Source organism: Cupressus sempervirens, chromosome 3 (assembly GCF_028749045.1).
Source record: "Cupressus sempervirens isolate cs-2001-9-10 chromosome 3, ASM2874904v1, whole genome shotgun sequence".
NCBI classification, from domain to species: Eukaryota; Viridiplantae; Streptophyta; class Pinopsida; order Cupressales; family Cupressaceae; genus Cupressus; species Cupressus sempervirens.
The window spans coordinates 317862773-317879442 of NC_143120.1; the positions used below are offsets into that span (position 1 = coordinate 317862773).

Here is a 16670-nt window from a genome sequence, read left to right on the forward strand (position 1 = left end):
GTGGGCCAGAAAGGTGTCAAAAATAAATGCAACAGTCAGAACACGCAGGTTAACAACAGTCATATCATTGGCCCAAGTGGACAATGCAAGCATGAAATAAAGGGTTGTTTCTGATCGTCGATCTTATCTTGATCAACGAACAGTGCGTCCCCGCATTTTGCATTTGAATGAAGTTTAAAAAAAGTGGGGATGCGCCCTGCAAACATGTGTTCGTGGTGACATCAAAATTTTTCTTAGATGCCTGACAGGGTGGAGTCTGCATCACCGTTAATCTTTCAAAGATCTACAGTTGGTGCATCCCTGCATTATGCAGTTGTAGGTTTCTAAGTAATGTGGGAAAGTGCATTTGCGACATGTGGACTAGATGATGTCATTTACTTGCTTGCTCAGAAGAAGATACAAAATCTGCTAGCATGGAATGTTGTTAGATAGTATGAGCTCATATGATGATTTCTTATTGGTCAGCTTAGCTAGCTGGTTATTAAATAAAAAGTGGATTAGTCTGATCGTTGATCTTGTCTTGATCAACGGACGACGCATCCTTGCATTATGAAGATGTAAGAATTTAAGTAAAGTGGGGAAGTGCATTTGTGACACGTAGCATTTTTCTAAAAAAGTCGTAAAGCTTTTTATTTTTAAATCAGAACTGTCCGATTTGATAAAATCTATGGATGGGATTGAAACTTGAGTGCAAATTGCGGGCAATGGTTACTGAGAGTAAATGTGATCCAAACCTTGTGCATGTGGTTTTAATTTATGAAAAGAGCCCACGATTTCACCATTAATGAACCACCGAAGTGCAGAAAGAACATCAGGTTATTCAAGATTTTAGAGCTAGGGCACGGAAATACTTGGTTAATAATCCAATAAAATTGCAGAAGACATCATATAGTGCAGAAGTGTGAATTCTGGAGGGTAAGTGCTCCGTGACTTTCTAAGTAAATTTAAAGCATCTGTTGTTATGAATTTCCTAGGGTTCATTCAAAATGCCTCCTCGAAAAGAGTTTACTAGTCAAAAGGATTACTTAAAGCATTCTGTGCATAATGATTTTCTTGAAAAATTCCCCTTATCAGAGCATGAATTAACTAAGGGAAGGGAACTAATTCCAAAAAATCCTAGAATAGTTGTAGCAGAAGGCTTTTATGACAAAGCTAATTGGATAAGGGATGCCCAGGTTTCCATGGGAGGTCTGGAGTTGTTTAAAAAATGATTTTTAGAGGGAAAACTGGACACTCCTATGAGCAATGTTTGGGAATTTGATATTGGAAAATTAATAGTCCCCACTATTTTCTTTGATAGTGATTTATTGATGGACCTAGCAAAGAAGTATGATCTTATCACGGGATGGGTAAAAAATCATTCTAGAGTCAATCTTTTTAGGGTTTTCCCTGAGCTATTCAGTGAGGTTTTCAACCTTAACCCTAACCACACTGTGCATGAAATCATTGATATGGATGATTTGCAAGCCAGATATGATGCACAACGAATATACTTGAGATCAGGGCCACTATAGGAGCATGCTGCCAAGGTCGGTAATTTGCCTATGATTACAGCTAGTACCCCAGAGCCATTATTGAGAAGACATTTCAACTTGAGAGCTCAAGCAATGTATTTTTCTCTTTGCAAGATCTTTGGGATAGATGAAAGTGATCAAATTCCAGGTTCTGTCGTCCTTATAATTGCTCAAACCCTTCAATTTGGAATGAGTACCATTTTGGATTTTGTCACTTTTATAGCAAAAGAGATTCACAATGGTTTGGTTGGAATAGCAAAGGGAAAAACAAACAAACCATTAGGCTGGTATTCATTGATGATGCATGTATGCTTATACAAAGGATATACTTTCTTCTCCAAGGGTATGGAGTTGGAAACAACAAAGGATGGAGAGAGGAATTCGGTACAGTTGTAGAGTGTAGATATGACTTTAGAAGCCACAGATGCTAGCTATGTAAGATTTGATAGGTATTTTGCATCAAGGCTTAGACTGCTTTTAAGAGGAGATAGCCCCAAAATCCCACAAGCATTATTAGAATTGGTCAAACCCAAGGACCATGCTAAAGGGCTACTTGTCAATCATAACTGGGGGGATATAATTCCCTACAATGTTTCAACAGTGATAAGAGTTTATGGTTTTTTGGGAAAACCTCATGTGCTACCGTTTCATGTGCCTTTGAAGATAGGAATTGTTGAGCTCTTGTGGTAGATAGGTACTATAGATGAGAGGGAATTGGTTAAGAAGGGCACTTTCTTTCCAATGGTTACTGTAGTGCATGATTTTGCCTTTGTCAAAAAGGGGTGGAAGCACTTAAATTTGTTTTTGGATAGGTATAACATGGTAGAGTCTCACGCTCGATTCATTGACACTGAAGGATTCTATGACCTATTAAAAGAAAGGGTGAGAGATTCCCATATGGTACATCAGGTTTACTATCCAGAAGATATAATAAAAAATATCTTCACATTGCAAGAGCAAGAATTGAGGAAAGAGAAATGGATAGTTTTCAGTAAAACCCTGGAATTCATTAATGCTGTTGACCCCCAATATGACCCATTGAAAGATAAGAAATAATGAGGAGCCAAAATACAGGCATTAATGAATAATTTTGCAATAATAATTCAAACCATGAATGAAAAGAAAGCTATGTTTGTTGAGGCACATCTAGACAAGGCAGCAAAAGTACAAAGAAGAATAAGCAGTAGAAATATGGTAGCTCCTGGCCAATATACATTGCAAAAGAGGGTAGGTTATGTCATGATTCAAAATGTGCAACAGGAACCCCCTCATAAGAAATCAAGGTCAAGAAGTCCATTTGCAGCCAGCTCTCCAAAAAGACAAAAATTAGAGCAGGGGTTTTCTTCTTCTCAAAAGGAACAATACTCCCCAAGCCAGTACCCAATCCAGATAGATGATGAGGCATCTCTAAGGGAACATCTTAGACAAATGGGTGGAGAAGGGGATGTGATTGTCATTTCTATAGACCTGGATATTGGAGAGCCACAAGAACCTCCTATACCTTCCTTGGACCTAATCATTGCTGATTACCAAGGTAAGGAAATTGACCCAATCGTTGCCCAAGCTTCTGAAAGATTTATTAATGATGAAAATTTTGTAAGATCTAGAGCCTTTACACAGTTTTTGTGGAGATTAAATATGAAATTTTTTGAGAAAGCCTGTGAGAAGATCAAGGCTGAGCAACCAGATAAACCCAACCTGGTTATTAAAGAAGAGGTAAAGTCAAATTTTTTGAATGATTTTGCCCAGTTTACTCCTGAAGCTGGGAGGCAAATAGTTAGAAAATAAGGAGTCCTCCTTCTGCCGAAATGGGATATAGCAAATGGTATTGTTTTTGATTCAATAAGGAAGCAGAAGGATGTTCAACTAACAACTACTAAAGAAGTACTACAAGCCCATAGAGGGGTCAAATTTAGTGATGACCACCAAGCCCTTGTTATATGGTCCATAGATAAGAGGGAAAATACCAAGATGCATGAGTTTCTTGCAGCAGAGCATACTACTACATTGACAGTATATAGGGCTGGTGAGGTAAGTAGTAAAGAAATAATGGGAATGGCCTCAGAAGTGCTAAAATTGGGTGGTGTTGTATCTGGCCAAGAAGAAGATAAGTTTACCCAACTTAATGTTAGGTTTGAAGAAGGGTTAAAAGCATATGAAGAAAGAGGTATACAGATACAATCACTTGAAAACAAGATGTCTCAAATAGAGAAGATACTTGGGAAAATAAAGGTGGGAGAATCCAGTACTCCTAGAATTGCATACCCTTCATAGTCATTTGTTGGAGCAACCCCTATTATTGAAATACCAGACACCCCTGAAAGGCCCCAATTCTATACTGCAGAAGACTTTGAAGAAGAAAAAACCAAATTACATGAGTTGCAGGTAGAATTAAAAAATTAGTATGAAAGAAAATTAAAGCAGGGTGTGATGTATTTAAGGGATAAAATACAATGGTCAACCTTCTTTGATCAGTTGACAAGAATTGCAACCCTCATGGATGAGTTCAATAGAGATAAGGATAAATTGACTCCCCTTGCATAGAAGTGGAGGGAGAGGAATAATGATATTACAATTATATGTATATCTATTGTCCAAATTCCTTATCATCAAGTAGAGAAAATTTTTGATTTGTTAAATAAACTAGAAGATTTTGATGATAAAAGGGATTCTTTACAGAAAAGATTAACACTCTGTTTTTCCAAGTATATTGCTAAAAAATTCACTTTATTTCCTTATGCTTTAGAATCCACTGATACAATAAAGGAAAAAGAAAAATGGAAAAAGGAGTTAGATGAAATATTTTATGAAAGGATCAGGAACATCATGAGTGAAACTGGCCACTGGTTTTGGGCAAGGACAAATGAAGATTTGGTAAAGATATAGTTATTTTATAATGACATCAGAAAAGAATTTGATGATTTTGAAGAAAATGCAAATTCTTTACTGGTTATACAAATAGAGGCTCTAAATTTTGATTGCCCAGATGATGCTGCTTATAACAAATGGAAAAATCAATTTATAGAACAAATGTTAGGAGATGATGAGGAGGAAGATGCAAAAGTAAAAGTTACCCTTGTAGTTAGTAATGAGGACATGGAAAATCCCTAAGTTAAAGTAAGTTTGCAGGTAACTGAAGATGATACATCACTTTCAAACCTCATGACTATTTACTCTAAGGATGAAGAATAATTGAAGAATTATATCATATTTTCTTGTCTAAACAACTGAGAAGCATAACAGAAAGGGACCCACCAAGGACTATTTGATGTAATAGCCTTTCTGTTATTTGTTTTTGTCTTTTATGACAGATGTATGTCAGTATCTTTTAAAAGAAACTTGTCACTTTCTTTTAGCCTGAAGCTTGTTGCATCTCACACTATTTAAATGAGATTCTAAGGCTAAAGAATGGTCCAAATTATATTTTTCTAAGTACTATGCTTAGTCTGTTTTTGGTCCAAATTTTGAAAGCAAGTTTATAATGTTATTTTTTTGTCAATTCTCTGAGAATACATGAATATAGAATGAGTTGTGTTTCTTTTTGAAGGTCATTCTGAGTCTATTGTAAATGATATACCATTTTCAAAGAAGATGAATATGAATTGTGAACTGTCCCCATATTATTATTTTTGAATCTTGTCTCCTTTCAATTACTTGGTTGTCTTGATATTGTATAAGTAAAGGCTTGTGCAATTGAATGCAATCTAGTTAGGTTGTATATCTATTTATCACTTCTGTTAATTCAATGGATTAAATAAAAGCTTTGATGAATGTGATAAGGTTTCTTTAGTAGTGGAAAGGGTTTTGAATGATGAATTCTAATAAGAATTGCTGATAAAATTTGTTGTAAGGCAACAAATTAGATCTAAGAACTTGGTATAGACTTTGAACCCCAATGAATTAGGCATTGATCAAGTTGATATAACTAAAGGAGAAATATATCATAAATGGTTATCAAAATGCAACATCAAATGAAATTTTATTTTTATTTCCTGTCGATCTTCAAAGTTGGCCAGCACTTGTCTACATGGAATGCTTTAGCTTTAGTTAGCCACTATTGTTAAGAATATCTATAGATCTATAGAAGAATTCTTGGCCATATCTATTTTATGGGATGTGTTTATCAAGTTAGTAAAGAATTATGTATATGTCTGAGCATTTTAAAATGAGAATCAGAATGAAACTAAGAATAATACTCATACAGTTGTTCCAGTTTTGAATCATCCCTGGGTATACCCACCCTAGTTTTGCAGAGCCAAAAGAGTAGAAAACCATCTGTGATTTTTCTAAAGTTGGGTCCAAATACTTTGCATACGCAATTGCTAATAAGAATTGGCTAGTCTTTAGATCGTGTATGTATTGTCGTTCTGGTATTAAGCATTTTGTCACTTAGTAGTTTTAGTGCATTTTAAAACACTAACAAGTTCTTTCATAGGTTTAGCCTCATACACTTCTATATATTTATCAAATTTTGCATTTGCACTTTCCACAACTTTTTTAGTGTTAGTATTCAAACACTTATAAGCTTTAGTTCTTGTGTATTATACTAGGAATATAACTTCTTCACTTCTTGCATCAAGTTTACCATTCCTAAAATCTTTAAAAATGTAACATTTTCTTCCAAATACCTTAAAGTATTTTATATTGGGTAAATATCCATACCATAATTCAAAAGGTGTTGAATGAGTACCTTTCTTAACCTGTACATGGTTCAAAGTATAGATAGTTGTACTTACAACTTCTCTCCAATATTTCAAAGCAACATTCTTCTCCATGATGAGTGTTCTAGCATAGTCCATTATAAATATATTCCTTCTTTTAGAAATTCCATTTTGTGGAGGGGTTCTACAGGTAGATGTTTGTCTTTTGATTCCTTTGTTATTACAGAACATCTCAAATTCATTTGATGTGAGTTCTCCTCCTCTGTCAAATCTTAAACACTTCAAATTTTTACCTGTTTCCTTCTCAACTCTTGCCAAATACCACTTAAACATTTGTAAGGCATTAGATTTATTTTTTAAAAATATAGTTGTCATCATTCTAAAAGTCATCATCAACAAATAACATAATATAATTATCTCCTTTGTAGCTTTCTACTTCAATTGGTCTGCACAAGTCAATATGAATAATCTCAAGTATTCCTTTAGTGGTATAAGTTTTACTCTTAAAGCTTGACTTTTACATCTTGCCTAACTAATATTATTTGCACATTACATTATCAAGCTTCTTCAACTTAGGAAATCCTCTAAGCTTTCTCATGTTACTAATATTGACTAGGTTATCAAAATTGACATGACATAACCTTTTGTGCCACAACCATACATCATCAGATTTTACAATTAGACAACTACCATCATCTATATCAAGATAGAATAGCTTACTTCTAGTTTGATCACCAATTCCAATCAGTCTTCCATTTGTGTCATATATCTTAGCAACCTTGTTTTCAAATCCAACCTTACATCCCAAATTATTTAATTGTGACACACTCAATAGATTATAGTTAAGTCTTTCAACATAGTAAGCATTGTCAAATAAAATCTTATCTATGAGCTTGATAGAACCTTATCCTTTTATTAAACATGGTGCATCATTACCAAATCTTACACTATTTCCATCATAAAAATTCAATGTAATGGACTTGTTTTTGTTAGGATAAACCATCGACAGAAATAAAAAACTATATGCAAATATAACCAATAACTAAAAAAATAATAGATCACATAGAAATGAACACAAGGCACCAATATTTAATGTGGTTCACCCAATCCTTGGGCTACGTCCACTAAACAGCAAGTTTGATGTTATTACAATCTAGTGATTACAACCTAATTACAATCCGTAATCCTTTACAGCTCAATACCACCGCAAGAACCAATTTCGCATCACAACATAATGAAAAATACCCAACCCTAAGCCCTTTTATACAAGCACTAAACCCCTTTAGGGTTATAACATGTCAGCCATATGTCGGCCATAATATGTCGACTACCATTTATGAAGTATGTACAGTACTTTCTTGATCAGTCACCACAATCTAACAATCTCCCACTTGTGGACTGATCAGGCTCCACACTAAAAAAAAATCTACCACTTGGAGACTGATCTTATAGCAATACCAGTACCACATGGGGCTCCCACTAGATCAAACCACCCTGGACTCTACTATGCTTTTATTCATGTTCAATCTAAAAGACCAACCGAAGCTGAAGAGGAGTTTAGCTTCTCCCTTGTTACAACCTTTGTCAACATATCTGCTGGATTATCATTGGTATATATCTTCTCCAACTTTAACTGTCCATCCTCCAAAATTGACCGAATGAAATGGTACCGCAACTGTATGTGTTTGGTCTTAGAATGCAGAGTTGAATTCTTAGCAAGATGAATGGCACTCTGACTATCTGTGAATAAATAGTCATCCTTCTAAGGATGTCCCAATTCTTCCAAGAAGAACTGAAGCCATATCATCTCCTTGGTTGCCTCTGTAGCAGCAACATACTCTACCTCTGTAGTGGATAGATCATTAATCTTTTATAACCTAGAAACCCAGCTCATGGCTGCCCCACGAATAGTAAAGACATAACCTATAGTACTCCACCTAGTATCAATATCCCCAGCCAAATCTGAGTCAACATAGCCCTGTAAATCAGTAGTAGAGCCCCCAAAGTGTAAACACTTATTGGATGTTCCTCTCAAATATTTGAGAATCCACTTGATAGCATTCCAATGCTCAAATCCTAGATGACTCATATTACTGCTAATGACTCCCACTGCATGTGTAATATCTGGCCTAGTGCATACCATAGCATACATCAAGCTTTCTACAGCTAAAACATAGGGTACCTTGGACATCTTATCCTCCTCTTCCTGTGTCTTGGGACATATTTCCTTAGTCAATTTCAAATGACTAGGTAAAGGTATGCTGACAGCTTTAGCATTCTCCATAGATAAATGTTGCAACACCTTCTCAAAATAATCAGCTTGAGATAGCATCAATATTTTGTTCTTCCTATCTCTGCAAATCTTCATACCAAGGATTTGTTTTGCTGCCCCCAAATCTTTCATAGCAAAGGCATGTGCTAATTGGCGTTTCAGCCCCTTAATATGATCCATGTTAGACCTAGCTACAAGCATATCATCAACATATAAACATAAAATAATGTAGCTATCATCATCCAACCTCTTAAAATAAACACAGTAATCTGAATGACACCTGTTATATCCATGCTCATGCATAAGACTGTCAAATTTTAGATACCATTGCCGAGGTTCTTGCTTCAAGCCATATAAACTTTTCTTCAATTTGCACACTAAGTTCTCCTTACCTTTGACCTCAAAACCCTGTGGCTGAGCCATATATATTTCTTCATCCAAATCACCATGAAGAAAGGCTATTTTAACATCCATCTGCTCTGAATGCAAATCCTTAGTGGCCACAAGACTTAAAATAGTACGAATAAAAGTCATTCAAACAACAGGAGAAAATATCTCATCAAAATCAATTCCTTTTTTCTGAGCAAATCCTTTTACAACTAACCTGGCCTTAAATCTTTTCTTACCTCCTTCCTCTTCTGTCAACCTATAAACCCACTTATTCTGTAAAGCCTTTTTACATGCAGACAACTTGCACAAATCCCATGTCTAATTTTTTAGGAAAGAGTCCATTTCATCTTTCATTGCAGACTCCCATTGAATCTTAGTATCCACCTGCACAGCTTCATCATAACTTTCAGGTTCACCAGCATCAATAAGTAAAATAGAATACAAAGAGGGAGAAAACCTTTGCGGAGGTCTAATTTTCCTTGTTGACTATCTAACATTCACTGGTGTGTGTGGTATTTATTGTTGCAGTTGTTGCACATCATGAAGAATGGCTAGAACATCAGCTTTTGGAGTATCATCTAGCACTACATAATCATCTTCTTTCTTCTCATGTTGCTGCAATAGATCTTTGTACAACACTTTCTCATTGAATATGACATCCTGACTTCTAACAATTTTAATATTTTCAAAATCCCAAAGCCTATAACCAAATTCATTAATGCCATATCCAACAAAGATACATTTCTTTGATTTAGCTTCTAGCTTGGTTCTATTTTCAGAGTCTATATGAGCAAAAGCTTCACAACTGAAGATCTTGAGAAACGAATAACTCACCTTCTTAACATTCCATACTTCCTCTGAAATACCATAGCCCAAAGGAGTAGAGGGACCTCTATTAATCAAATATACTATAGTATTAACAGCCTCCGCCCACATGTGTAAGGGCAACCCAACATGTAACCTCATGCTCCTTGCGTGCTCCATTATAGTCCTGTTCATGACTTCAGCCACTCCATTTTCCTGTGGAGTCCTTGGAATAGTTTTCTATCTACAAGTACCATTAGTGGAGCAATAATCTTCAAATTCATGACTGCAATACTCATCACCATTATCAGATCTGAGACATTTTAATTTCTTACTAGTCTCATTTTCAACCAAGCATTTCCATTTCTTAAAAGTTTGAAATACATCAGATTTTTGTCTAAGGAAATAAACCCATACTTTTCTAGTTGCATCATCAATAAATGTAATATAATAATGAGAGTGACCAAGGGAAGATACCTGAGCTAGTCCCCATACATCTGTATGCACAAGCTCTAATTTCTCCTTTTTGTTTTCCTTCCCAGTCTTTACAAAACTCACTCTCTTTTGTTTTCCATACACACAACTTTCATAGAAATCTATATTCACACATTTCAGACCTGGTAAAACTTTCTTTGAATGAAGTACTTTCATACCTTTCTCACTCATGTGCCCAAGTCTATTGTGCGACAGTTCTGTTTACAGCAGCTATTTGTTCTCCCTGCTCAACTATAGCAATTGTTCCTGAACATTCATTTTTCTCTGAAACAATCAAAGTAGAAGGAACAATATGACCTGTACAAAGATATAAGGTGCCTACTTTCACACCTTTTGCTACTACAAGGGAACCTTTTGAAACCTTTCAATTTTTATCATTAAAAGTAACTACACAACCCTCATCACCGAGTTGCCCTGCTGAAATTAAATTCCTACTTAATTTTGGAACATGTCTTACCTCATGTAGTAGCCAATGATTTCCATTCTGCAACTTAATCTTAATTTTTCCCTTTCCAACAATCTAACAGCGTTCATTATCCCCCAAATAAACAAGCTCAAAATCCCTTTGGACATAATCAATGAAATAACCTCTATGAGGCGTAGCATGAAATGAAGCACCAGAATCTAAAACCCATGAATCATCAACACTTTCTAAAGACAAAAGCAAAGCATCCTCTTCAGATTTGTTACTTACCACATTTGCCTCCTTGTCTCCATCTGATTTATCACCTTCATTTTTCTTTTGATTCCAGCAATATTTCTTTTTGTGCCCTAGTTTCCCATAGTACCAACAATCATTTGGTCCTCTCGATTGAGACCTCCTCCCCTTTGACTTTCCTCTTGATTTTCCATGATTTCCAGAGTTACTTCCTCTTTCAGTCGTTCTATCCCTGCTTTGTGCATTCAAAGCACTTCCTGATGTAGATCCACCTGAGGATTTTCTACAAGTTTTCTCACTTAAAATAACACCAATCACATCATCATATTTTAGGGTACTAGATCCAGGAACAAAATTATGCACAGCGATTACCAAGCCATTCCAGCTTTCAAGTAAAGAACACAAAATCAAGAGAGCCCTAATTTCTTCATCAAAATTGATACCCACAGAAGATAATTGACTACTAATAGTATTAAACTCATTTAAATGATCTGCAATAGATCCACCTTCTGCCATTTTCATATTAAATAAACGCTTCATGAGAAATACCTTGTTTGAAGTGGAGGGCTTTTCATACAGTGTCGCTAGGGTTTTCATCAAATCTTCTGTCATCTTTGCTTTTGTAATATTAAATGTGTAAGAATTTGGCTTAGGCCAGAATTCACCCAAGAACAAAAGAACTCGACAATAGCACACAGTAGACCAAATTAGGCAGAGTATGATCAGAATGATGATATTCATTCAATAATGGATACAACCAACATATTCTAAGTACACTAGGAGTGCCTGAATATAAAGGCCTCAGGAGAGCTTCTAGAATGCCTAGAAGTTAGCACCATGACATGTCATACAACCAAGCACATGTCCACCAGATATGGATTATCCTCCATTAAGCACGGGAATAAGTGCAATGATGTGAGGATAAGACTACAATGGTGTAGCACAGAAATCAGTGGAGTAGATAACATGTGCTAAATGAGGAGTGCAGAAAACTGTGTTGTCACCATGACAACTAAGTAAATGATGCATACTCCTGTGTTGTAGACACCGTGTGCCTAATTAGAGTTGTGTAACTCAATGAGAGTTCACAAACTCCTAAGTGTCTCACCTAAAATAATAATAAAATAATGCAAAATAATTAAATAATGCAATAACCTAAGTAAAACTTAAGTAAGTGTAATAAGTAAATACTTATTTACAACAACACCCCCCTTAAGTGCAAGTTAGGGGAATGCCCTTAAGCTTACGCAATCTAGGATGAAAATGCAAGATGGGTCCCGGCTACTAGGCCATGTTAGGTACCCATGTACATAATGATATGCAATCTCCCATAAAGCGGGGAAAGAGGGAAAACCTCATGGGAAAAACCCTCCCCCAAAAAGAGAGATAGATAGGATGCATGGATGGATGGAGTAATCAAGACCCTTCAATTATGACATACATCCAATATATACATAAGAGAATGAGAGAAGGAAGAGAGACAGAGTTTGCTCCCCCCCCAAAAGAAGAATGCTAAATAGTGAATGCTCCAATGAAGAAGCTGATCCAAGACTGCAGAATGGTGTTCCTCCCCTTAGGAAGAAACAATGCCAAGGGTACAAATGAGATGCTTCCGCTGTGTGTGGAAAGAATCCCATGGATAAGTGATGTCTCTGAAACCTGCTCAATTGGCTGAAGAACCTGTCCCAAAGAACTGTCTGTCCCTGCAACTGATGAAGAACCTTGCTGCAACTACTTATCATAATAATCTACATTCACTTCAACCTGTAAGGATTGATCATGTAGAGAATGAACAAGAGAGTCTAAAACCCTCATGACAACTGAAGAAGGTAATTCTGCATCAAGAAGAAGAGGCAGATCATGAATACTGTCCCCCAAATCTGTCACTGAACCTGTATCTAGAAGACTGAATGTACCCTGCTGTTCTGGACCTATCACTGTGGCGATGTATGCATGCGGACTGAACTGATGAAGTGACCTCTCACTGTATCTGTCGATAGAACTCCACGTGTCTGAAGCTGTTGAAGCACTATCGCTGGTTTCACTATCAGTATCCACACTATATGATGGGCGAAGAGGAAGAGAGGACAAGCTTGGAGAACTTTCCTCAAAATGTACATCCTTCTCCACAAAAATCTTATGTGTCTCAGGATCAAGAAGTCTATATGCCTCCACACTATCTTCATAACCAATGAAAGTACAAGGCCGAGATGTCTGTGTCTTGCGACCCCTGGAAGATCTGTTTGCCCAAGTAGGACAACCGAAGACTCTGAAGTGTGTCACAATAGGTTTTCTACCACACCATGCCTCAAAAGGAGTTTTTCCATCTAAGGCAGGATGAGGAGAACGATTAAGAATGTGAGTGGCAATTGAGATTGCTTTGACTTCTAATGATGGATCTAGAGACTTGGCATGAATCATGCAACTTGCCATAGACTTAAGAGTTCTAATCCTCAATGCTGCAACATCTGTCTTATGCGAATTGAATGCTGAAGGAATTTGAAGATCAATGCCCTCATGTCTACAAAAATCCTTAAGTCTTCTGTTCACATCCATGTTACCATTTTCCATGTGGAGTACTTTGATGTCCTTTCTGGATTGTCGTTCTACATGAGCCTTGAAGTCTAGAAATGCATCCAAAAATTCACCCTTACTATGCAGAAAGTAGACCCAAGTGAACCTTGAAAAGTCATCAACTAAGGTAAGTATGTAGCGACCCTAGTTGAATGCAAAAGGACCTGCTAATACCATGTGAACCATTTGAAGAACACTTGTTGCTCTAGAAGACTTCCCTCTTTGTAACTTCCCCTCTAGATGCATATCCACTGAATCTGATGAACACTTACCCTTAGAAAAGTTGATTTGAGGTAGACCTTTGACCATTTGGTATGTGCAAAGTTGCTAAAGAGAGCGATAGTCAAGATGACCATACCGCTCATGCCATAATTGCATGTTTTTGAAGGAGTCTTGGATACAAAATGCAAGAAAGAGTACAACCTCTTGTGATCATTCACTTTCCCTACTGCAACCAAGGAATTATCTTTAAGACTGTGCACTTGAACTGAGTCAGGAAGGAACTCAACTCTATGTCCATCTCCAAGGTGTGTAATTTGGTAGATTGAAAGGAGATTCGAACTTAGGTTTGGAAAATAGAGAACCTCTTGAAACTCTCCATTTTCCATTTCCACGTTTCCTTTTCCTTCAACTTCCATTTTGCTATCATTCCCCATGAAGATGTGTGGTACCCTTGAGCTATTCAATGAAGAAAAATCCCCCTTTGAAGAACCCATATGATATGAGGCACCTGAGTCAAATATCCATTCCCTTGAAGACTTTGCATTTGCCATGAGTGCTTGCCCTTTGTTCTTTGATTCTGAAGAAGATCCCTTCTCCTTGTAAGCATTAGGCAATGGAACATTATGTTTCTTCATGATGTTGGTCAATTCATCAATCTTTTTAGGATAGCAATCATGCTCTTCATGACCCATTTTCTTCCAATAAGCACACTTCTTCTTCTCCTTATTATTGTTATACCCTTTTTTATTGGAATTCGAGGACTTGCCTTGTTGATTGGATTGTTGTGTTGTTTTTTCTGCATCCTTAGATTTGCTCTTCCATTTCTTCTTACCCTTTCCTTTATTTGAAGATTGTCCAGCTGAATGTTGAGAACCCTCATTGGCCACCAATGCTTTGGTCTGAGGTGATTGGAGAATCCCCATTGTTTTCAACTTCTTTTCTTCATCATCCAATAGTTTAGCATATTCATCAAAAGTTACTTTCTTGTAGGCAGACCCTAAGGTAGTCTTTGAGGTGTTAAAAGAAGATACAAATGTGGAATATTCGGATGGCAGCTTGTTGTGAATAAGATAGATCAGTTTGTCATCTTTGATAGAATTCCGACAATCAGTAAGCTTTGTCCTTAATTCATTCACCTTGATGATGAAGTCCTGTATGGAGTCATACGACTTAGGATCTAAGGAAACTAGCTCATCTTCTATTTTGAACACATCTTCTTCAGACACTTTACCATAAAGGTTTTCAAGGGGATCCTAGGCTTCCTTGGATGTAGTACATTTTATGATTTGATACATGATCTTATCATCTACCCCCAAACATATATCACCTAGGGCTTTCCTATCCATGGATACTCAATTAGAAATTTCACTTGTTGATACATTATCACCTGCTGGTTTAGGAAGAGTACCATCTACATATTGTGAAACTCCATTATGCATTAAGTGATACAACATTTTGATAGACCACGTAGCATAGTTATGAGGAGTTAACTTAGGAAACTTAAAGTTGCCCATGATGCAGAAAAATGAAAGAAATTTGCAGAAAAGAGAGAACACAACACCAAGAATACCCCCCCCCTTTTCACTAAATCAAGAAACCCCCCCAAAATAGATGCGTTGGGCACTTTATCAGTAGTGCGATTACAATGGGCCACTTGCCAATTTTGGCCTTTGTGGACTTTTGATTTTTCTCGTTACAACTGCTCAATAGAGTATAAATCGAAAACTTTACAATGTGCTACAAAACTAAAGCAATATAAAGCAAAGAAAGGCCCTATTCTGAAAGTAACAATTTTGTCCACATAACACTAAAATCTGATGCCAAATCTGAAAAGTAGACAAAAAAATATGCACTGTCAAAAAAAATGAAACCTGTTTTCGACTCCAGATGTGCCCGAATGGAGCGTTTGAAGTTGCAAAATGCAGGATTATCCAGGTACAGTCACCAAAAAATGCAAATTCTAAAAAATCCGTACACCAAAACCAAAAAATTGTTGCACCACTAAAAACTTTAGCAAATTTTACCCAATTTCAAAAAAAATGGCACCTGATTTGGAGTCCGGATGTGTGAGTTATGGCCTCTTGAAGTTGGACTGCCAAAACCAAAATTAATTTGGTGAGGGGTTGCACCAGCAAAAGAGAGGGTTAAATTTGACGTTCATATGGCCGTCACTTCAGTTACAAAATGGCCTACGATGACATCCAAATGGGCATCAATTTTCAGGTCATAAAATGATGATGTCAGCAAAAAACTTGGCCCACCAGCTGACGTAGATATTCCGTACTGTACGGATCGTATGAAAAAGACAGTCAGGCATTGTGATGTGTACTACTGACTAAGCGAGCTGACATGGGCTGAGTGAGATGGTGACTCAGTGATGATGTGTACGCTATACAGTCAGTGCTGACTGTGCACTGATGAGGACGATTCAAACTGCACTGCGTGACGCAGTTGCAGGGAGCAGCGGGCGGGACTACGGATTATGGATGCTGGATTTTTTATGCGTCACTGAAATTTGCAAAGTGCACCACCGGGAATATGGGAATTAGTCCCACAACTGGTGGGAAAGCGCAATATGCTCTTTATAAAATGAAACTCCCACAAAATGTTAAGCGAGTGAAAAGTCCGACAGACTTTGGGCCTGGCCGTCGAATGGAAAGCTCCCACCGGTGGTTGGTGGGTATCACCGGTGGGTTTAAGATGTTGCCACCGGTGTATTGTCATTTAGAGTCTGTGGTGACCAACGCAGTAAGGCCAAATTTACAGAGGCCGAGCTGGTACTGTAAATAAATAATTCCTGTGATAATATAAAACTCCACCACAAATATATACCGTCGAGCCGGGGTGTCACTGCTCGGTTCGGAAAAAAAAATTCTCTGCCTTTTCAATTTAAAATTTTGAAAATATAACGGAAAATTGATGCAGAGAACTAGATTTTGAAAATAAAATAAATTATCAGATCTATTAAAACGATCATACCCAATTTGTAAATCGGTGCCTTCGGGTGCCGGTTTGCAAAAAAAATTTGCCTTACGATCAACTTTCACCCAAGATAGGCGAATTTATAGTCAATTTTCACT

The 16670-nt window shown here is 36.9% G+C and overlaps 1 pseudogene; it reads left to right on the plus strand.

Moving 5' to 3' along the window:
- The window catches only part of LOC149566268 (BTB/POZ domain-containing protein At1g30440 pseudogene), a 34740-nt pseudogene extending 18360 nt beyond the window's left edge, over positions 1-16380 (plus strand).
- The last annotated feature ends 290 nt before the right edge of the window (positions 16381-16670 follow it).